At 39.5% G+C, this 24,390-nt stretch overlaps 1 long non-coding RNA gene and 1 pseudogene across 1 annotated transcript in view; one reads left to right on the top strand and one right to left on the bottom strand.

Moving 5' to 3' along the window:
• Positions 1–24,390, bottom strand: part of LOC136378656 (uncharacterized) — a 548,249-nt gene that overhangs the window by 27,028 nt on the left and 496,831 nt on the right. The gene's annotated exons all lie outside the window — the stretch shown is intronic.
• Positions 5,706–6,671, top strand: LOC136378866 (lymphokine-activated killer T-cell-originated protein kinase pseudogene; annotated as a pseudogene).

The raw sequence follows: 24,390 nt of genomic DNA, 5'->3' as shown, positions 1-24,390 counted from the left end.
AAAAAAAAAAAAAAAAGGGTGAACGGGGTCAAGATGTACAAATTTCCAATTATAAAATAAAAGCCATGGGGAGTAATAGACACCATGGCAACTATAGATTATAATATCATAGTGTGCATTTGCTAGTTACCGAGAGATAAATATTACAAGTTCTCATCATGAGAAAAAAAAAGTTTTTGTAACTTTGTATGGTGACATGGTAACCAGATTTATTGTGGTGATCATTTTTCAGTGTATGCAAATATCAAATCATTATGGTGTATATCTGAAACTCTGAAATGTTATATGTCAATTGTACCTCAATAAAAACATTTAAAATCAGGTTTAATGATTTGATTTGAAAAATTGTTCAAACTTTCTCTTTACATTTTGCTGAACTATTATTTTTATCAAAAGTTAGTAAATTAAAAAAATCTCCCTCATATATGTTAATTTTCCTTGATTTTTAAATGTAATGGTATGTTTTCTAGAGTTGATTTTGATACATTTTATGAACAGTTAGACAACTGGTTGAATATAGGTTTATTTTAATCTGATAATATATGATCTACTCACAGAAAATTTCTTATAGAAACAAGTAGCTTCATCAAACACTGTAATATGAAATGGTGTCTATGGCAACATAAATGAAATTGCTTTTATTGAAGCCATAAGATTGGAAAGCATCTTGAAATATTACTTCACATGGGAATGCCTCTGAATAGGTAAAAACTCACTTGGCATTCAAAAACATTTACTGAAGCTGTACTATACGTCAGATATTGTGCTATATACTGGGAATGACTAAATCATAGGTCATATTTTAAATAAGCCAACAGCTAATAAGGTATCAAAATTATAGACAGTCTAACTATAACTCAGTGTTACAGTAATGGCATATTTAAGGTAATGTGAAAAAACTGCCAAAATTGTCTTTCATTTCATGGCTTCTCAACTATGTTCCTGCACTCTCCCTCATCAACCTAGCTCACGAGATAAGAACCTTTATTTTTACTAAGTACTGCTTAATGTCTAGAGCAATCCATTATGTTTATTTATATTTAACCTTGTCCTTTGAGAAAAGATAAAATATCTGATTGCCGTTTCTTTACAAAATCCTTCACATGTTTTAAAATCTGAAAATTATTATACTAAAACAAGACTACTTTAATTGTTGAAATTACCTGTATACCATCTCTTTCCAACAAAGAATTCAAGGGCATAAAGGAGAAGATATAATTATAAGACAAATAAAAAAGAAATGAAAAAACGGACCCCAGTTATAAACCATCAGATAAGTTAAAATAGAAGTTATTTTTTAGTAATAGCTGGAGGCCTTCTTTATGTATTTGAGCTTCCTGACAGCCAGTGCAAAAATGAGAAACGTGATAACTTAGGTACATAATTTTTTTAAACATGAAAGGAATAAAAATGACAGTTTCTCAGGGGAGATCAAGTTATATTTTACATTAAACTACAGAATAACTTTTACATAGAGAGGGGAGATAAAATTACATAATGGCCACCACTCAAATGTTGAGACATAATTCATACAACCAATGATTAAACCGAGTCCAATAAAAGTCAAAGACAAATAATAAAGCACAATTCAGTGAAGGCCAGTCCAAAAGGAAGCAGATGATCATGACAGAAACATGTGGCCCAGGACATGAACACAGGCACAGAGGAATGGCCCTCCATTTCCCCTCACACCACTCTTTCATCTGGTCTTAGAACTATCTGCCTCACTGACAACTCAAGGTTAACTTTGGAAAGATCCTTGGAGAGCTGCTGTTCTATAATGCTAATTGATGGTAGAGGGATGGTCTATCCACTTTGAAATTTAAATCAGCCAGCCAAAGGATTGTCAGTTTACCCTGAAAGGCAAGAAAAACACGCCAGCATAGACCTCAGCTTGGACAGGAGGTAGGGGCCACTCCATCTTAGCTCAGACATGGGCTAGGGAATCAACATTTTCACAGATACAGTATTGGATTGATTCTTAAGATTTGGATATATTCCCCCCAAAGTATCATAGAGCTGAGGAAAAAAAATGGTTTTATGGGAGAGTTATTTTTAAGACAGATACAAGGTAACCAATTATTTTAGTTAAATTATACAAATAAAAGGGCAATTCTATCAAAGAAGCAATGAAGATTCTAACCAGGACAAAAAGAAAGAGTTACAACCCAAATGCACAAGAGTCGTTCAGAGGCTTTTCTTTTTTCCTAATTAAAAATTTCCATAAGGAGCAGCAGTGTCACGCCCTAGAATATTCTTCCCCAGTGGCCTCTGTTCTGGGGGATATAATAACAAATCGTTTCTACCTTTCTTTATAATTTTTGATCTCTTTTAATAATTGTTTAATTCTCTTAACGAGGTATCTGCTACATAAGATCTTGGGAAAATCTAAATTATAGTTTTCCAATAGAATTTTAACCTAAATAATCAAAAAGCAAAGGTAAGCTGAATCTGGTAACGGACACCTGTCTGTGCTGTCAGGGTTCTCACTGAGACTGCCTAGTAACCAGATTCCTCTCCTCCCTCACCCATCTATTTCTTCTTACTCAGAACCCACCCTTAGCCATCGGAAAGCAAGCGCACACTGGAGGCTGAAATTTATTTTACATCAATCCATTTATAATTTCAAAGGTGGAAAGGGAAAGCCATTCCCTTTTTTATCTTGATACTGGTAATTGGAGCTCGTGTGACTGTTTACTTCCATCTTCCGTGGAAGCAGTGAGATTAAAGCAAAGTGAGAAATAGCTTAGTCTTTGATCATTTTTGACTGTGTGGAAATTGGGTGACCAGGATGAAAGTCAACAGTTTATCACATTAGTGCATTCCAGCTAAACTTTTTAAAAAGGGGAAAATAAAAAGGACTTGTTCAACAAATAGCATGTTAGAAAAACAGTGACGAAGTTGACCTTTCTGTTACAATAAAGGGGCTTTAGACTAAGTGCCTTATGGATACATTTCAAGGTTGAGGGAAATAACCAGTGCATAGCAAAACCCTCTGGTTTTTGATCTATTGGCTCACTTAGAGAAGGGTCAAAATCTTAAACTGTCAATTAAATTGGGTGCCTGCTGGATGAGGGAATTATCAACACAGGGATGTTAATAAAATACTCTGCTTAATGTTATGCAAAGTATAACAAAGGAGCAGACACTACTGCTATGATTTTTCATGCAATGGTGAATCAACAGAAAGAACTGTATTTTTACTTTATGAACAAAGCCATCATGTTCTAGAGTGTGTGTCTCTTTATTAAAAACATCAAATTCAACCAGACTTATTTGAATAAGACATACATTCATTAGGCTCACTGTAAGGTTTCAGTTTACTCAGTGATAATAAAGCTGAAAAATAATTGAGTCAGACTAGTGTTAAACACAGAGGAACAAATTTATGTTTCAAGAAGCATTAGACATAATTCTAAGTAGTTAGAAACAGAACACCAGAATATGAAAAGAATTCAGAAGACTGGGGCTTTACGCAGGAAATAAAAAAAGCATAATGTGCTCTCTGAGGCTTTTTCTTCCTACTAAGATATCTGGTGGTGGAGAACCTTTAAAATTTCCCCCTTATGGAAAATCTCATTTGAAAAATGGGCTGATTTGGAAGTATAGAGTGAATTAGCTAGAAGGTAAAGTCTCAGGTGTGATTTGTTCCTATGTGCTCTGTGGGGAGGGAATGAGGGGATGAGGTTTAAAAGGAAAGGAATTCAGGGAGTTTGGAGACATTGTATAGACAGTGAAATCCTAACATCTGAAAAAAAAAAAAAAGAGTGAATATCCTTCCTTCAGCTGTTTACTAAATATTTTGGGCTACATGTCATATGGGCCAAACATCAGGTTGGGAGCTAAATTTTTCCTTTCCAGAAATAAAAAATGATGAAAGATGCCTGCTTTATTCTCCAAGTCTCCAACCATGACCATTTATGTTATACATACTTGGGAAATTTTACTACCTCTCCCCCACATATCTTGCCTCCCCAACTAGACTATGGAAGAAAAGCCAAACCGATCTCCTCTGCAGGAGACAAGGTCGGTTCCTCTCTGATCCCTATTCTCCTGTGACTGCGCCCAAGTAATGGGATCTGTCGGTCCCACCCCCGTGCTTCAGGACAAGCAGACCCCAGACCGGCTGAGTCATATTGATCTCAGTGGCCTGTGGTGGCCTCCTTTCCCCAGTCAGTGAATGGGTTAGGCAGGGGCATTTCTCTCAAGTCTGGCTATTAGGTGTGAGAGGAGCTCTCTGCTGAAGGCCGCTGGAATGCTTCCTTCATTTCTGGAAAGGGCACTCGGGTGTCCATTCTCCCTTTTACGCGGCCATAGGTTGGAGGGTCCGTGTGTAATGCTGGCAACTGCGAGCGAGCACACCACTGTGCCTTTGGGAGGTGGGGAGAGTGGGAAGATGGAAGGAAAGGGATCCCGGGCTCTGATGGATGCGGCTGAACTGACCAATCCTGGGCCTTACCTGACTGCCACACCTGTGGTTATCTGTAGTAATAAAATCCCACAGCAACGCAATTAATAAATTTCTATGCCCCTCAACTACACAAGTAAGTAATTGGCTTCTATTTCTTTCCCATCTTCATCCCCCAATTCTTTCTATCATCTATCTTTTATCTATCTATCTATCTATCTATCTATCTATCTATCTATCTATCTATCTATCTATCTACCTACCTACCTACCTATCTGTCATCTATCTACATCTATCTTAGTTTTGTTCCTAGATGTCTTTCTTTTGGGCTCTTACAAAAATTTCTAATTAACCCCTCTGTCTTTGGCCTTGGTCTTTGGATACAAGTAGCAGAGTGCAACCACTCTGCCCTTTCTAGAATGGACAGTAAATCTATTAGTCTTCCATTTAAATTCTTTTACAGTGTCTCATGATTGAAAATGGTAAATGGAAGTCCAAACTACTTTATGTTTTCAAGGTATTCTATAATCTGGTTCTTTCCAAGTTTTCTATCCTGAACTGTTCTTTTTAGGCATTATTCAACTGGCTCCTACTCATTTTTCAAGACCTAGCTAAAAAGCAAGAAGTCCCCTCTATGCTCTTGTTAGCCCATTCTGTTCGATTAATCACTCTCTCTTTGTGCCAACTAAGAATACTGTAGGTAACTTTAACAATACTTATCTTACAATACTCTGCATTTGTTTGTAAATCTGTTTACTTCAATAAACCACAAACTCCTTGAAGCCAGGGTCCACGCCTCATTTTTTTCTGAATCTCTAATCTTCAATTCAGTGATTTTCACATAGTAGGTATTTAATATGTATATTGTGATTGATTCTAGTGGTCTATAGTGTAAAGGTGGGAAATCTTAACTAGTCAGAGCTTAAGTTTCAGAAATGTATATAGCATCTCTGCTACCTTTATCTTGAACTAATGCTATGTCATGGCACGAGGGAGTTCAATATTACAATAACCAGCAGCCCATCAAAGAAACTGGAGCTATTGATCACTCCATAGTTTATGACTGATGTAAGGGCCATGTGCTCTTTGGAAAAGCCAGGAGGATTCAAGTTGCAACAACTGTCGCACAGTGTGTGTATTGGCTGGTCATCACTGAGGTAGCCTCAGGTTCTTTTTGGGGCCCACCGGGACAAGTTTTCAAGACAGCGTTTGCCTAAACTTCTTGCCATCTGGCTCTTTTACTACCTGGAGTGTAACTGCCATGCTACACAGCTCTGGATCTAGAGTGATTATTACAATGAAAGAAATCAATCATTTCAAAACTCCAAGAAAATTACCTGGAAAAACAAAACAAAACAGAAATCTGCATTTTGTCCAACTCCATGTATAAAATATACTCCTACTTCTGTGTTTATGCAGAAGCTTGGATTTGGCATATGGATAAGTGTCTACCTTATAAAAGGATCTCCAAGAGGCTTGTTTCATTCTCCTTGGGCTGTGAAAAGGAGTAATTCTAGATGCAATAGTCATTATCAAAGTATGTGTCAAAAGAGACTAACCAATAAAGCTAGGATTTTGAAAAGCCATCATCATCCAAATGTTATAGCTTATCAGGCTTTCACTGAAACCAGCAATGGTAGTCTACATCTTGCTATGGAATATGGAGGTGGAAAGTCTTTAGACAATTTAATAGAAGAATGACATAAAGACAGTTAAGGTCCTTTCCCAGCAGCCATAATTTAAAAAGTTGCTTTGAACATGGCAAGAGGTTTAAAGTATCTGCATCAAGATAAAAAATTGCCTCATTGAGACATAAAGTCTCCAAACATTGTAATTAAAGGTGATTTTGAAACAGTTATAATCTGTGATGTAGGAGTCTCTCTACCATTGGATAGAAATATGACTGTAACTGACCCTGAGGTCTGTTATATTGGCACTGAGCCTTGGAAACCCAAGGGAGCTTTGGAGAATGATATTATTACTGACAAGACAGACATTTTGGCCTTTGGCCTTATTCTGGGGGAAATGACGACAGTTTACTCTGCACATCACCCCTTCAGATGATGATTAAGAGAAAGATAAAACTTTCGATGAGAGTGACTTTGATGAAGATGCATACTATGTAGCCTTAACACCTGAGCCACCTATTAATAGGGAAGAACTGGATGAAAAGTACCAGAAAGTAACTGAGCTCTTCTCTGTATGCACTAACGAAGATCCTAAAGATTGTCCTGCTGGGAGTATTGTTGATGCTTTGAAATAGATCTTCAAAGTCCTAACTACTTGAGTTTCATGTATGGCTCACGTATATAACTGTTACATTTAATGTAATAACATTTTTATAGTTACTATGACAATCCATAATTATTAGATTCCTTGAAATTGGCCTATTTTAGGATCATAGCACCTTGCTAACATATGAACATCTATCTCTGTTACAAAGGTATTTCATGTAGATTTATGATGATCAGTATTTGATATTGTAGTAGATTTTCTATAAAGTTTAAGAGACTTTTAAGTTTGACAAACAAGTATTTAAACTTGCTCATAGAGTTTTAAAACACTAGCAATAAAATGCTGTAAACTCATATGTCTAACATTAATTTGGGTTGAGTAACTAACACTTTTATTAATGATCTTTCTCAAATATTGTCTATTTTAATGGCTCTATTGAAATTGGCACTTTGCAGTACAAAGTATGTCTACATTTGCTTATCTTTTAAATCATTGAACTTTTTGCTGGTCTTTTTTAGCTGATGTGCTTATTAAATACGGTCATTGAGAGACTAGGGCTCAAAAGAGTAGCTCCTTGGGTATTCCAAATATTTTTGTTTAAGCCTTGTCTTGTCCTCTTTGCTCTCCCCAGGATCAATATTAAACATATTTTCTGTACTGAGATCCCTTTTTTGTTTACTAATCTATATTTTATGCATTTCACAGTTCTGGCATAAAAACAATAAAATTTTAACAGGATGATAGAGAATAAACAACACTTTAGGTACCAAAACAACAACAACAAAAAATTAGAGCTGCCTGACCTGTGGTGGCGCAGTGGATAAAGCGTCGACCTGGAAATGCTGAGGTCACCGGTTCAAAACCCTGGGCTTGCCTGGTCAAGGCACATATGGGAGTTGATGCTACCAGCTCCTCCTCCTCTCCTCTCTCTCTCTCTCTCTCTCTTTCTCTCCCTCTCCTCTCTAAAATGAATAAATAAATAAAAAAATTAAAAAAAATTAGAGCTATTGATAAATGTTCTCTTAGAAGACCCAGGTTACACTAAAAATGATCAAAATATGAATTGTTCATTTCATAAAGTAGTAGTTACTGCAGGTCTATTGCATGTGCAATATTTTTGTTTTTTAATACTTTCTATTTCTTTTGTGTTTATTTTATTGATTTTAGAGAGAGAAGGAGGAAGAGAGAGAGAGAGAGAGAGAGAGAGAGAAGATCATCAAGGTGTTCCTGTATGTGTCCTGACCGGGCATTGAACTGGCAGCCTCTGCATTTCAGACCGATGCTCTAACCAACTGAGCTCTCTGGCCAGGGTGATATTTGTCCTTTCTTCTTTTTTTTTTTTTGCATTTTTCTGAAGCTGAAAACAGGGAGAGACAGTCAGACAGACACCCGCATGCGCCCGACCGGGATCCACCCGGCACGCCCACCATGGGGCGATGCTCTGCCTACCAGGGGGCAATGCTCTGCCCATCCTGGGCGTCGCCATGTTGCGACCAGAGCCACTCTAGCGCCTGGGGCAGAGGCCACAGAGCCATCCCCAGCGCCCGGGCCATTTTTGCTCCAATGGAGCCTCGGCTGCAGGAGGGGAAGAGAGAGACAGAGAGGAAGGCGCGGCGGAGGGGTGGAGAAGCAAATGGGCGCTTCTCCTGTGTGCCCTGGCCGGAAATCGAACCCGGGTCCTCCGCACGCTAGGCCGACGCTCTACCGCTGAGCCAACCCTCCAGGGCTCATTTTTCCTTTCTAAGAGCAGATTAAAATGACTATTAATCTCTATGAATTCTTTTGAGAACTATATAAAGTAAATATAAGATCCAATGATCCACAAGTCAAAACAATGTAGTGTTTATCTCTGTTTTCAGGGAGGAAAATACAATTTTGGTTAAGGTATATTACAATGTTCACAGAATATGACCGCCTTGTCTATGCTCACTTTATGTAGAGATAATTTATGGCTTTCTCTGTAATATACAAAATGAGTTCATTATAGGACCCCTGGGCACATGTGCTCTGTGTTAGAGACCTGATCAAGTCAGTGAGGAAATAAAATTCTATAGCAAAAACTCCTTCATGTTCATCCCTCAGAGACTACCCAGATAGACCCAGGCAGGCAGAAGGCAGAATACTGTAGCCATGTTTTGGATTTACAAGACTGTTCTAAATTTGAGATCTCATTGTGACTTGGAAAAGGCACTCAGACATTTAGAACCCTGTTCCTTCCAGATTCAAAAATAGTAGTAAAATCACCTAGGTCAGGAACTTTTTTTTCAGTGATATAAAGAATGAGAAAATGGTGTGAACGACAGTGTGGTGTACTTGCTAATGCACTGTCCCCATATCCAGGCTGCCTGGATATAACCCTACTACTTACTCACTAGCTGTGTGTCATGTCCTTGACTGAGTTACTTACCCTCTCTGTGCTGCGTTCCCTCATGTGGAGGTGAAGGTGATAATAATGCCTGACTATAGGGTTGTCATGAGGACTAATAGTGCCAATGTTTGTAATCAGACATTTAGAACACTGGCTGGCACATCGGAAGTGCTATGTAAGCGTTTGCTGGATAAACAGTAATTTGCATTCATCTCCTGACACAGTTCCAGCAAATAAAAATCTAAAGTGGAGATCTCTGCATTTATGCCCCATCTACATAAAAAGGCAACCAAGAAAATAATATCATAATGTAGCTAGGAGAAAAGGGAGGCATCTTGTTAGAGAACTTAATTACATCAATATAAATGGTAATTTCAAAGCTTTGGCTGGGCATTTTTGTAGTTAAGCGAACACCCACTAAAAGGTTAGAAAAATTGCTATTTTAAGCAACTCATGATGGAGTGAGGATTGGTACAATGAGACAGGAAGAGGAGGAACAGAGGGATGATGGAAGTGGCTAACCATGTTTTGCATAAGAAGGTGGGCACCAACCCCATTCTGGGAAAAGTGTGAGAGAGATAGAGTCTTTCAAGTAGAAAAAGGTGTTTTGGTTTTTTTCCCCTTGGTACCAGTTTTAAAGCCCTGACTTACTTAGAGTTTGTGCTTAGGAAATGTATAGCTGTATGGATCAGGGGTAAGGTGGGCCGGGTGGTCCCACCTATTCGATACACAGAAGAATAAGAAGGCTTGGCCACAACTGTCTGGGTGGAGAGATCTTGAATGAGACCAGACTCCCAGTCCTCATCCTAGCCTAGAAGGCCAGTGGACGTATGAGATCCGAGGCGACTCTGATGGCCCTAGAGGAACATTAGTCTAAAGTTTAGACTTGAAACTGAATGACTCAGCCTTGGGGAGAAACTCCTTCAGAAAAAGGTGCTAAAATCTCAATTGAAACAATTTACTGGGTGGACTCAAATTTCCCAAAGGGTGGGTTGAAATGTTCTCAGTAGATGTGCAAAAGGGTGGTGGAAAAAGCTGAGTATAAAGGGAGCAAGCCTAGGAACTTGAGGGTGCCTTCAAGAAGACAGCAGTGAAAGGATTGATTTCTTCTGGAGCTTTTATCGCCCTAGGGGATAGTCTGATGAAGTAGGTAATTAAAAAGAAATATATGCCTCTTTTGAAATTCTCTTTAATCATTGCTCACCCCCCAAGGAAATCTGAACCACTCGTCCACTCTTGCGAGGTGGTGGTTGTGAGGAAAATAAAGGAGTAAGGCAAAGGGGAGATGGGCTGGCCCACAGTCACCCCTCGGTTTGCATTTGTTCCAGGGGTCTGTGTCTATAACTTCTGCACTGCAACCACTGGGCACAGAGGGCCTGTGATCCATGGCAGGGCGGGAGCTGGGAGGGGACGGGGACCTCTGGGTGGAGGAGAAATGTGGAGAAGCAGTGGGGAAGGATGGGAAACCCCGGTGGGTCTGTGATGACACTCTTCTTCCCCAATATATACGAGGAGAAAGTTTCCTTTATGTGTTGGGGTAATAATATGTGTTATTACCCAATAATAAATATAACAGGTTGCTTTGAAAAGATCCTTTTAATATAATGGATATTAATGTAATCATCGCCATCATTATTATGTTACAATCTACAGTTACAATGGTACCTTGAGATACGAACAGACCAACATATGGATTTTTTTTAAGATACAAGCTACGAGTCATTCGGTATTTCTGTTCGAGATCCGAGTGAAATTCTGAGATTCGAGTTGTGATTCAGGAAGCTGCCGCTAGTTGGCGCATTGGCACACGGGTCCAGTATGACAGTTTGATATACGAGTTGACTGACTTACAAGCTCAGTTACAGAATGAATTAAATTCATATCTCAAGGTACCACTGTATTGAGAACTTACTTGCTAGGAACTGTGTTAAAGGCTCTTTCATTTAATCCTTAAAATAATCCTATAAAGTGGATATTATGCCCATTTTGTTGAGAAAACCAAGGCCAGAGAGGCTAAGAAACCTCCCAGGGTCATGCTGTTACTGACAGAGCCAGGACTCAGACTCAGGTCAGTCTGACCCTCACGCCTATGCTTCCAACATTCTCTACATCCCCTTATCTATTAGGGGGTTAGGACCATCAGGAGAAATGCGTAATACAACAAAGCACAAAGACCACAGGAAGAACTAGAAGCAATCTAATGACCTGTCTCCTGATGTGTCATAAGAATTGAGTAAGTTACATGACATGTGAGCTAATGGCTGGCCCCAATTTCAAGCTCCGAAACTCTTGAGCTTGAAAGAAATAGAGCTCTTACAGGACTAGGATGCTCTATGTCAGAAGAGCCCTGATGCAACTTCAAGCCATCTGGGCCGTTAGACTCTTGCACTGGTAGGAAGCACTGCGCCCTCTGCATGGGTTGAAATATACACAAGAATATAATATGAGTTCATATGGGTAGGAGGCAGTCATAAAATATCATTCATTAATTTTTCTGAAATGATTTCCTCAAATCTGTTCTATGGGTTCTTCCTTCCTGACTGTTATCTTGGGTTCACCTCATAGATTCTTTTTTTAAAATTTCATTCCACAGATTTCACTCATCTCATAGATTCCACTTTGGGGCAGTAGAAGAGTTTCATTTTCTAGTTATTGAAAAGTCAAATGTCATCTAACTCAAACCTCCAATCTCTCATCCAATTTAAAGAAATTGTTTCCCAGCTTCGACTTAGAAGGCAGTCAAGCAGGGATGGAGACACTGTCTTTTGCTTCACTTTATTTTTCTGATACTTGCCTCTCCTCTGTACCCTGTGCACTGTGCTGCCCCTGGCTTGGCCAGGGTCAGGAAAAAATGGAGGGATGTGAGAAAGACAGCAAGTTCTCACCCAGGTGGGGCTGCTGTGATCTGGCATCTCTGTTCTTTGTCATGGTAGATGTCCAGATGCTGGCCCTTCGGCTCTTGGGGCAGGTGTGTGATTTCCTCATGTCTCTACCACCTCATTCCTCATCACCAGGACACTTTGGCAAATCACTCAATTTTGGCATCTTTGGTGTACTCTCCAGCTGACCTCCTCTCAGGTGCTGATCTTTGGGCTAAGGGTGTCCTGCTCTCAAGGGAATCTCTTGGGGAAGATCCTTTAAAGATGGCTCTAGCCTAACACCATTCAGCAACATGCTGTGCCCTGGAACTGGTGATGGGGTAAGAGGCCACTGAACCGAGTTCGCTACACACCCTGGCATGTCTTGCATGGATGGGGAAGTACCTCTCTTTGAAATGTGATGGTATATGATTGTCAATTGGTCAGCTTTGAGATCTCAGCAGAGACTTAAGACAATGAGAAAAGTTCCATTTAATCTCTTATTTCAAGAGGAATATGATCAGATATCATAGAACTAGGAAGTTTTTATTTGATTTAGCTGGTAGACCCTACTCTCCAGTTTCAGCATCAAGGTAGTGGTCTTGACCTTATTTATTCTGTTTGTTTACTTCTTATAGGAGGAAATTGGGACCTCTTTTGTTGCATTAATTATCAATAGAGCTATCACTTTTGAGTACCTGATAGTAAGTATATTTCCTGATATAAACCTCACATCAGCCCTGTATGATAAGATACACTTATCACCCACTGATGGTAACAGTTAGAATGGGGCAAAGCCAGATTTTTGCCCCATACTGACTCCAGAGTTCATGCATTTCTCAATATAATGGTGTATCCACAGCAGAATTTAGGTAGCAGCTCTGATAGTCTTCCAGTTGATCTAAATATAGACTGGTCAGATCATAATCATGGCCCAAGGATTTCTTACCTCTAGTTAATCAGAGTGTAAATCAGTGATTCCAGCCTTGATTTGAATCATGAGAGTATCTTTAAAAAAGGGGGTGTGGCTGAGACTAATCCACAACCCATAAAATGAAAAACTCCAGGGTGGGGAATGGGCTTATATATGTATTGTGCTCAAACTCTTGAGCTGTTTCTAACTGCAGTCAGGGGTTGAGAACCACTTATTCACAAGATAATTCTTACTTTAAGTACTTGCCTGGGTTGTAGGTGAGAATCATCATCTCTAAGAAAGTAGACAAAAGTTTGAAAAAGAAATACTATTAGATACTTCTATATAATAAAGGGAAGTTACAAAATAGTGCATCCTTGATATTTCATCTGAAAACATTCCATATTCCTAGTTGACATTCTATAATAGATGATAAAGGAATGAAGGCGCACGTGCGTGCACACACACACACACACACACATTTTTTCATTTTTAATTTTTTTTTTTTTTCTGGTGAGAGAAGAGAGATAGTGAAGCAGATTCCTGTATGTGCTTTACTGGGATCCACCTGGCAACCCCATCTGAGGCTGGTGTTCCAATCAACTGAACTATTTTTAGCACCTGAGGCTGATGCACTTCAACCAACTGAGCTATCCTCAGCACCTGGGAACAATGCTTGAACCAATCGAGCTACTGGCTATGGGAGGTGAAGAGGGAAGAGAAGAGAAGCAGATGGTTGTTTCTCCTGTGTGCCCTGACCAGGAATTGAACTGGGATGTCCAAACATTAGGTCAATGCTCTATCCACTGGCCAGGGCCACACTTATATTTGTTAGGATCTGCCATTTAACTTACTTCAAGTTAGTATTTGATTTACTAAAATTCTTATAACACAGAGAGAAGACCAAAAAGAGAAGCAAGACTTTTCTGGTAATAACCTGAGGTCACTTTATTTGTTGATTGTAGAGAGAGAGGAAGGAGGGATGGAGGGAGGAAGAGAGAGAGAGAGAAACATTGATTTGCTGTTCCAGTTATTTATGTGTTCATTGGTTGATTCCTGGATTTGCCCAGGCCAGGGATCTAACTCGCAACCTTGGCATATCAAGATTACTCTCTAACCAACTGAGCTACCTGTCCAGGGTCCTAGGTCACATTATTAAATAAGCCTTGAACAAGGGTAGTAAGAATGAAGCCAACATAGAAAACGAACACGTTAGCTACCAAAGCAGCATTCCTCTAAAAAGAATAAAATAATGCTGTAGAGCTTAATTACCATTTCTGCATTAATGAACATTTTATTTGATCTTCATAATAACCCTGAAAGGCAAGTAATGCTATCACTCCTGTGTAAGAGGTGAGGATCCTAAGATTCTTTGTATGCACAACGTAACCAAAGAGGAACTAAATCCCAGGTTTCCTGGCTGAAAATTGTCCTCTTTTCATTACTTTACACTAAGAGGAATGATCTCGTTTCAGCTGATCTTTGGTGATGTCAAAGCCCATCCGAACTCACAGAGTGAGAGGCAGACCTGCCCCTTGCATACGTGTTCATTTAATAGCTATCGTGATTCAGAAGAGCTGACTAGTGGGAATGGCTGGAAATGAGCAGTGGAAATTGCTTTTAATGTAGCACCCATGAATCAATGGTTCTTGCTGATTTGAACAGCTGGAAAAAGTTGACTGGTTCAATATCAGAAAAACTGTTGTGAAAAAGCCTAAGGATAAACAGAGCTTTGTTAACCTTCACAGAGGGCTTTTTGCCTTCTCATTTGACCTAATGAACAGAGAGCAGAATGAAGACAGATGCCTCTTACTAAACGAGAACCCCGCAGCAAGAAGGAATCTGGGGTTTGACCACAAAATTTGTAAAGAAATCCTTACACGAATAATTCTATGACAAAGCCCTCCTGTTAAATGCTTAGCAAAGCATGACATTCAAGGATTTTGTTCATTTTATTGCAATTAACTACTTGATTTATTGCAGCAATAGGAAATAAACATTCTAACAATATGACCGAGACCAGTGCATTGTGGTATCCGTCACTCAAAATTATATTGTTTGTTTCAAACTCTGAATTTATATGACTTAAGTGTGTAATAACCTGACTGAAAAGTGCATGAACTCTTTCTAGAAAAGCTAAGATGGGTCCTGCCCAAGGGTTTCCTGTGTCACTTTACCTAAACTCTGAACACAAGGGCAGAGGAGACTGAAAGTGCCCCCGAGATGCTGACCTGGTACCAAGGCCTTCTTGGATCTGCTTCTCAGTCAATTCCTTAGTCCAGTGGAATTGGACTTTTTATTCTCCCTTTTTATTCTTTTTCTTTTCCTCCTTTTTCCAAGTGAAAGCAGGGGAGATAGACTACTACATGCGCTCCGACCAGGATCTACCTGGTAACCCCTGGTCTAGTGCCAGTGCTCTGCCCATTTGAGGCCATGCTTGCAACCGAGCTATTTTTTCACTGAGGTGGAGGCTCCACGGAGCCATCCTCAGTGTCTGGAGCCTACATGCTCGAAATAATCGAGCCATGGTTGCAGGAAGGGGGGGAGAGAGAGAGAGAGAGAGAGAGAGAGAGAGAGAGAGAGAGAGAGGTGGGGAAGCAGATGGTCACTTCTCCTGTGTGCCCTGACCAAGAATTGAACCTGGGACATCCAAATGCTGGGTCGACACTACCACTGAGCCAATCGTCCAGGGCGGGGCTCTTCTCCCTTTGATCTACACTCCTATGATCCTGATCATCTTCCCACATGTCCCTCTCCTGTGCTTCTGACCCAGTTCTGGTCATCTGGCTCTGATTCTCCATTTGATTATTCAGCTGTGGAATTCTTGACGTTGATTTATATCTTGATTCAAATTGTGACCATTACTGAAAGCAAAAGTAACACTGACTTTTAGGTAAGGCCAATTTTATATTGTTTTCATGCACTGACTGCTCTAGGGCCACCAATTTATGTTACTCTTGTGGTACAAAGTCAGAAGTACTCATTAAATGAATGGGCAGACTTATGTATGTGGATGGTTTTAATGCTTTTTATAGCACAGCAATAAATACTATCTTTAGTCACTGTATTTTAAAACAGCTTTATATTTGTATGTTTAAAACAACCAACCTTAAACTACCGTAAAGATAATACAAAGTTCTCATTCACTCTAAGCATTAATTATAAAGAAGGTGGTCTCTTCTGTTCTGCTCATTGTTTAGACATGGTTTTCACATTGTTTCAACATTTTATCACATTGTGCTTGAAATACTGTATGTTCTCTTTTTTAATACAGCATTGTTTTAGATAGGCTGTCTAAATATGTACATGGTCCAGATATTCATCGTTTTCATTACCACAGACTTTAGCACCATGTTAAAGCTCCAAAGTTTGTTTAATCACTCCCTAATTGTTGAGTATCTGGATTGTTTCCAGTTAGGTGCTATTACAAATAAGATGGCTATAAACATCTTTGTACAAGTAGGCTTAAAAGCTATTTTCTTCAGATAATTCCCCAAGGTGGGCATGATCATTTATCTAGCTTGTGCGGTGCCAGAATACTATAAATAACATACTGTATTAGCAGTGCCACTGTCAATGAAAGAGGGCACCTGGCCATCTCTGTCTCTATGAATGTTTATACCGTCATTAAAAAAAAACTGACATGGCTACAGATATCTACAAAGTAATAAGTGTTTAACATTTTCTGCAGCCAAGTGTGCCCATAGGACTCCTCAGGGGCACGCATGTCTCTCTGTGGCTGGCCACTGATCTGTGAGCCCAGTGATGGGCTGCAGTGTATGCTGATCACTCAGCCTCATGTTCTTGGTGCATTTTGGCTGGTGCTGGACCTTAGTATTCAGGGACAGTTTAGGGGAACAGAATCAGGGAGCAATGGTTCAAGGTTTGAGAAGGAAACAGGCTAGAGAAGGTGCCTGGAATTCTCCCAGGACTCCCAGCTTCAGTTTCCTCCTGTAATCTATGTTCATACACATTTACAGAGACCATTGTTGGATCCTTCCCAGAGAAACCCTCCCACCGCTGCCAGTGCAAAAGGTCATGCTTATTTCTGCTCTATGTAGCCATCAGCCCTGGCTTCTGCCAGAGATTACTTGGAAAAATCTAATGAGATGGGTGTTGTCCTTAAGGCAGAGGAAGTTAATGACCACCGCAACTGTGCTGACTTCCATTTCACCTGGCTGCAGGAGTCAGCATGTGAAACCAAGGTTACCGAGAAGGCACATGGTCTCTTTGACCTTTATTCCTTGCCTCCCTCCCTAGAGTGGCCAGGGAGCCATATGGACAGGATCATAGAGTTTCTTCCCCCTCCCCTCCACCCCATGCTAAGTCGTCACTTCATCCTTCCTTATTATTTGTTCTTAAACGCATCCGCTCTGTTGGGGATAAGATAATAAATTCTTAACTAGCTTCATTGTAAGAAGATGTGTGGAAGATGATTATACCTTTTTATTTCTTTCAGATTCCAGAAAAATAACTTCCACTCTGCTGGTAGAAACATCACGTAGTGACGCAGAATCAGGTGTCAGATGGAGGCGGGAAGGGAATATAACGGAGCTCGCATCTCGCCTGGGTCACGGACAAAAATAATTGCATGAACCCTTAGATTTTACCATCTTCTCCCTCACAATCAGTTGTAGTTGACAAAAAGGTATGTAGAAAAATGTCCTCTTGTGGGCCATAAATACTTGGCATTTTTGCCTCTGTGCACTCATACTGAGTTCAATGATTAAACCTCATTGAAAGAAGTATTACATTTTTGTACCTTTTTTATTCTTTCCAATCTCTTTTCCTTTTCTCTCATACTTCACATGTTTGGTATGAGATCAGGGCACAACAGAAGGCAGAACTAGTAAATCTAAAGTTGTCTACCTTATCTCCCAAAAGTGCCAAACTGCCTTCTTGCTCTCCGCCAGACTACCGTAAATTAGATGTCCCACAGACCCTGCCCACACATGCAGGAGAACTCCCAGTAATCAAATGAACCATACATTCAGGAGCTGTCTCGATTTTAATCTAAAATGCCCATTTCCTTAATATACTCTTATTATTCTCTTTATTTGTACTCTTAAGATAATATCATGGCCATATAAGCATAGCTTTCAAAGAGGTTTTGATAGATAATAAAATTCTCACATTTTTAGGAAAGTTTCATAAACAATTCCAAATTTTTTGAAATTATATTTAGAAAAGAATTTGCATATTTTTCTACTGAGAATTTTAAAGTGCATGCTCTGTTGAAGTAACTTTCCCTCTAGGAATTGAAAAGGGTATATAATGACCTATTTTATTTATGAAATAATTGAGATAACACACCACATTCATTTGGATGAGCAGATCGTTCATTGTGCTTTTGTATTTAAAAGTCTAGAGTTGATTTTGTTGGGGAAAGATCTTTGTAAGATGGGCTTTATATTACTAAAACACATGAACTATTTGCTGGAATATCAAGAGTGTGTCCTATCTTATCAGACAGGTGCTGATGTTTCCTGTTATAAACTTAGAAGATGCCATATTATGCCTTCTGGCCTCTTTGTTGGGTTTCAGAGTTCCCTATGTCTGTCCTGCTGGGCTCCTTTAAACAAGCCCTGTGCACCCACTCAGACCCATGCAGGGATGCTACATGGAGTCGCTGGGGGTATCTACCCTTCCTTTTCAGAATTCTCCCCGCCTGCCTTCATTTGCTGTCTCCTCTGTTGCTCTCTCATCTTAGCTTCTTGCTCAAGCCTGGATCTGGGTCCAGACACTCTACTCAGGCTCTGGACTTAGCATGGGATTTGCTATTCTAATTTTAGCCTTCAGCATTCGGTAGTCCTCACAGCTTTTGTTCTCTTATCTCTGGCTTCCCCATCTCAGCCATGGTCAGGAGGCAGCCGGCACTCCCCACAGGCCAGGTGTCCAGACAGGGAGAAATCACCCACGGTCCATTTGGTACCCGAGGGGAATAAGTAGAGTTAGATTCTCAGCAAGAAGCTGAAATATCAGGTGGAAATAAATTAACACTGGTGTTTGAGCCAAAATTCTTTTGAATTTTCAGATGCTTTCTACCTTCATTTTCCTCTTTGTTTCCTGAAGCTTTATATACAGACATAACTTACAAGGAAATGACAACGTGCCTTATTACATGATGTGTTGTAGTCCTCTGGGCAGACTTTAACTTCATATAGAAACAGGAGACAAACCCCTAGCTCTGGGAGAGGAACTGCACGGGAACCAATTAGATTTTGCCAGGAAAGAGCAGGGAAGAGAGGGTGCTGCCATGTCTTCTAGGAGGAGCCACTGCCTAAACTATTACTCTTTGCTTGATAAAAAAAAAAAAAAAAAAAGGAAAGAGACACAGCTATTATCTTTTTTCACCCCTAAATTTAATAATATTACAACAACCTGAGTGCTAAAAATACTAACAAATCCTTAATAGGGTTTATTTATAGTCATTTATTCATTATAGATGATTAATGAACTTATGATTATTTATCAATATTTAAAATTTGTTTTTTTGTATATCTTTAGCTACCCAGAGAGGTTTTTTTCCTTAACTATGTGCTAGGCTCCAAGGACTCTCCAATACTGCATTTCTTTAATTCCAATGTGCATAATTTTAATTTTAAAAATTGAAGTGAAATTCACATAACATATAATTAACCAATTTGAATTGAACAATCCAGTGGCATTTAGCATATTTACCATATTGTGTGTCACCACCTTTATTGAATTTTAAAATATTTCCATCGCCCCAAAAGGAAACTGTACCCACTAAGCAGTCATTCTCTATTATTGCTCCCTTCAGTCCCGCAATCACCAACTGGCTTTCTGTTTCTCTACGGATTTACCTATTCGAGATATTACATCTAAATGGAATCATACAATATAGGACCATCTGTACCTTTTTTCTTTCAGTTAGCATGTTTTTGAGGTTTGTCTATGTTGAAGCATGTGTTAGTAGTTCATTTCTACATGTGTTTTTAATAGTATAAGACTGGTTCTTTCTAGACACAGCTTGATAAGACAGCAAATTCATGGGGATCATATTTCATATTCAATTTCTTGAAAAACCAAAGCACTGTTCATCCAAGAGCTACAGGATGCTTCCTTTCATCATGTGGCATCCCCATTTACTGAGCCATCCCTAGTGTTACTGAAAGAAATGACCCGCCTACAGCCTACTGGAGATTGTCAATGTTGAAATTCTCCTGTTTTCTGAAAGAACGGTCTTTAATGGTCTTCTGTCTTGTAACATACATACAAGAACTCAGCAGTTCTTTGGGTCACTCTGGTCCCTTTGTATTCTGTCCATGACCATAAAATGATACCTTCCCCATTCACTCGGGCAGCCTATCAGAAACAATCACACCTGCAGAGCAAAATCAAGTTGAAACCCATCACTGAAACTTAGGATGGATCCCCCTCCAGTTTCAGGAATGCGGCATTTTGGTAATGCCAGGAAATAATTCTAGGGGACAACTGTGCTTCCACAATATAGCAGTCGTGTGAAGAAGTAGGGCTTTATCAGCAACGTGTACATCTGTAAAGCATGTCCAGATGTACTGACAAAATGATGTGAAAGAGTCCCCAGAAGATTTCCAAGCAGAGTTCTCTTGTTGGAACTGAAAGCCTATTTAAATGTGCTTGGCAACGAACAGCTGTGTGTCGATGTCAATGCAATGGCTGCCTTCTCTTTGTTTGTGAGTTCTTAACATTTTAGTGAGAATATCTAATGCCTTTCTTAGAGCATGATTATTACAGTTCACTGTTAAAAGCAGTGCTCTCAAACTTTTCTATACCAATAAATACACAGAAAATTATATTAGAATAGAAAGCACATTGGGATCAGCGGTCAAGCTGATCATGCCTAGAGATGACTGGATCAGGGTTCTGGCCACTCCGGTCCACAGGCACCACTCTTGGGGCTCAGGCTTCAATACTTCAGCACACCAGCTTGGAGATTCTGATTTCAAATATCATGTGCAATTCAATAACCTCCATAAGTTTTTGTTACTAAAGATTCTCCTAGAAGACATTCCGATGGCCAGCATGTACCTGAAAAGATGCTCAATCTCACGGATCATCAGGGAAATGTAAATCAAAGCCACAAAGAGCTCTTACCTAGCAACTGTAAGAATGGCCATTATTTAAAAAAAGAAAAGTGTTTGCAAAAGCTGTAAAGGGAACCCTGTATGCTGTTAGTAGGATTGTAAATTAGTGCAGCCACTAGGAAAAACAGTATGGAGGTTCCTCAAAAAATTAAAACTAGAACTACCATATAATCCAGCAAATCCACATGTGGGTATTTATTCAAAGAAAACAAAAACACTACTAAAAAATATGCATGCCTATATTCAATGCAGTATTATTTACAATGGCTAAGATAGGGAAATAACTTAAGTGTTCAGTGATGAATAAATGGATAGAGAAGATTTGGTCTATATACAAAAAATTACTCCTCATTCATAAAAAAGAATGAACAACAGCATGGACAGACCTCAAGGGCATTATGTAAGTGAAGTCAGACACAGAGAGACAAGCACTGTATGCTCTCTCTCTTATATGTGGAAGTTGGGGAGAAAATGTCCAAAACAAAAATACCCAAGGTTATAGATACATCAAATTTGTGGTTGCCAGGGGTGGGGAATGAGGGGTGGGAGAAATAGGTGCAGAGAGAGGGCCAACTTATTAAAAGCAAAAGAAAGAAATCTGTTAAAAAAATGCTCTTAGTCACAGAAAGTTTGTGTTTGCAAAAATTGCTCAAACCATTGTCTTGAATATGGTGGAGCTAACACAGCAAAGGTTAAAAACAAAGCAAAACAAAGCAAAAAAAATTGCATTATATTTTCTTGATGCTCCTTGGAACTTGACTAAAATTTTTGATCCATGCAGTGAGATGGACCTTGGCAGTTAGCAAGGAACAAATTTTTCTAATGTTCACTTTGACATTTTGATTTAAAACTTTAAAATGTTGAATGTTTTTAGGATATCTGATATCAAGTGTAATGGATTACATAGATGTTAAATATTTTAATATCTTTTCAAAATTCTCTGAACAGATGGACAGAACTCTATTATCCATTGATTACTCTGAAATTAGTAAGTTATGGGTTTGATTGACACTGTGAGAACAATACAATGTGATGCTCTAGTTCTTACTGTTTTTTTGATGGTTGTTTTCATAAAAAACCACTCAGATTTGGCCCTGCCTGCTGCACACAGAACCACAGAACCCTTACACTCAGGAAATAACTAGTACTTACGCATTAGTGAGAAGCATGAGTAGTCCCTCAGAAGATGCATATCAAAAGGTTTTCATTTTAACAGCCATTCTCAGTGTAGTAGCTATGATCAATAAGTGCCAAACAATGAAAACAAATACTTATTGATCAGGGCTAACTGATAAAAAAAACAGTAAATCACTGTGAATGTATTTTACATGAGTAGAGCCTTTTCACACCAAAATAAAATGCAACTATCATAGCAGGTAACTTAAAGAAATCTGGTCTTCTTAAAATATTTACCAGCCAGAAACATTTCTGCCACCTTCCAGATGAGTCTGCCATTCCTCTTTCCAACATACAGATCATTAAATTCTGATTATCGACACATGGCAAGCAATTGCATGTAGTTCTAAATGTCTTTATTCTGCTATGTGGCTTTTTTTTAAGCCTGAAAAAATCTGTGGAGAGAGGGAGAAAAATAATCTGGACATGTATCCAAATATTTCACTATGTTTGGCATATAGTAACATTCAATGAATGGATGAACACAGTGAACTAAAGAAAGTTGCATTTCTGCTTGGTAAACACCTGCTAATGCTTTTCTGGACTTTGAGGCGATAGTACACCTGCGTAGATGTATCTTCCTCCCAATTTATTTATTTATTTATTTATTTATTTATTTATTTATTTATTTATTTATTTTTGTATTTTTTTGAAGCTGGAAACGGGGAGAGACAGTCAGACAGACTCCCGCATGCGCCTGACCGGGATCCACCCAGCACGCCCACCAGGGGCAACGCTCTGCCCACCAGGGGGCGATGCTCTGCCCCTCCAGGGCGTCGCTCTGTCGCGACCAGAGCCACTCTAGTGCCTGGGGCAGAGGCCAAGGAGCCATCCCCAGCGCCTGGGCCATCTTTGCTCCAATGGAGCCTTAGCTGCGGGAGGGGAAGAGAGAGACAGAGAGGAAGGGGGGGGTGGAGAAGCAAATGGGCGCTTCTCCTATGTGCCCTGGCCGGGAATTGAACCCGGGTCCCCCGCATGCCAGGCCGACGCTCTACCACTGAGCCAACCGGCCAGGGCCTTCCTCCCAATTCTGTAACTAAAATCTTTGTGTTTGATGTCATTGTTAATTGATAGATGTCTCATCAAGAGCTAACTAGAAGATGGTTGTAAGAATCAGCCCATGTGCCCTGTCCTTCCAAGGACTCACTGGAGAGCTGCTCTGACCAAGCCTACCCTCTGCCGACAGAATGGAGTAAGTTCGAGAAAACGGTCTGCTTTAACATTTCTATCAGTTCCTAGAGAATTTCGTGCTAAAGGATTTGCTGCATACACCCATTTGTGCAGGTTAATATGACTTTATAAGTTCTCTTTTCTTTGTGAAAGTGTGGTCTAAAAGAAATACAAGATTCTGCTTATTGAAAATGCACAAGAACATAGTTACTTATATATTCAAAGTTCTTACAGAATTCTGACAAGTAGAGAACAAGAAAATATTGAAATAGTTGCTGGTCTCTATTTCACATGTTTGATGGAAGAGACATAGAGTCCCTTCTCGTTGAAGCCACACAAGTAAAACCTAGTTCTGTGTGTCTACACAGTTTACACATTGATAGGGAAGGATGCTTAAACACTTCAATCTTAGAGGAAAGAAAAGAAAAATCTTAGAGGAAGATAAAGAGTGTAGGCAAGCAAAGGTGTAAAGTGGGTGGCAGGAAACCAAAAGAAAATGGACCTGGAGGAGCTGATGAAAAGAAGAAGCAGGGGAAGGAAAAGGAGGAAATAAAATACTGAGGAGACAGCAGGGAGAAGTAATGTGGAACACACAAAGATAAAGCAAGTAAAATAGTGAACGGATTCAGGGTTAAGGAGAAAAAACTTTTCAATTTTATTAATCAACTGCAGACTTTCATTCACTAAACGTCTATCTGTTGCACCTTGCATTGGTATTCAATATGTATTGATTGAATGAATGGATTGGGTATGTCACAGGTCATCCCTAAATTCATTCCTGTTCTAAGTGAGTGTTTTTCAGCCTTGGAACTATTGATAATTTAGGCCAGATAACTCTTTGTTGTGGAGGCTGACTTATGCATTGTTGGAGACTCAGCAGCAGCTCTGGCTTTTGCCCACTAGAACCAGCAGCCTTGTGCTCCCTGGACATATGAAATAACTAGTGAGAGGCATGAGTCACCCCTCAGAAGATGCATATAAAAAAAAAACATGACAAACAAAAATCTCTCTAGACATTGCCAAGTGTCCCCTGAGGACATAATCAGCCCTGGTTGATAACCATTGTTGTACGCATATGGACACATCTGAATATACCTACTCAGAGATATAAGACACCTACTCAATGTATTCGGTAATTAATGACAATATACTGTATATGCATCAAGATAAGA

Source organism: Saccopteryx leptura, chromosome 7, assembly GCF_036850995.1.
Source record: "Saccopteryx leptura isolate mSacLep1 chromosome 7, mSacLep1_pri_phased_curated, whole genome shotgun sequence".
Classification (NCBI taxonomy): Eukaryota; Metazoa; Chordata; class Mammalia; order Chiroptera; family Emballonuridae; genus Saccopteryx; species Saccopteryx leptura.
The sequence above is the reverse complement of the archived record's forward strand: the minus strand, read 5'-3'. Positions and strand labels throughout refer to the sequence as shown.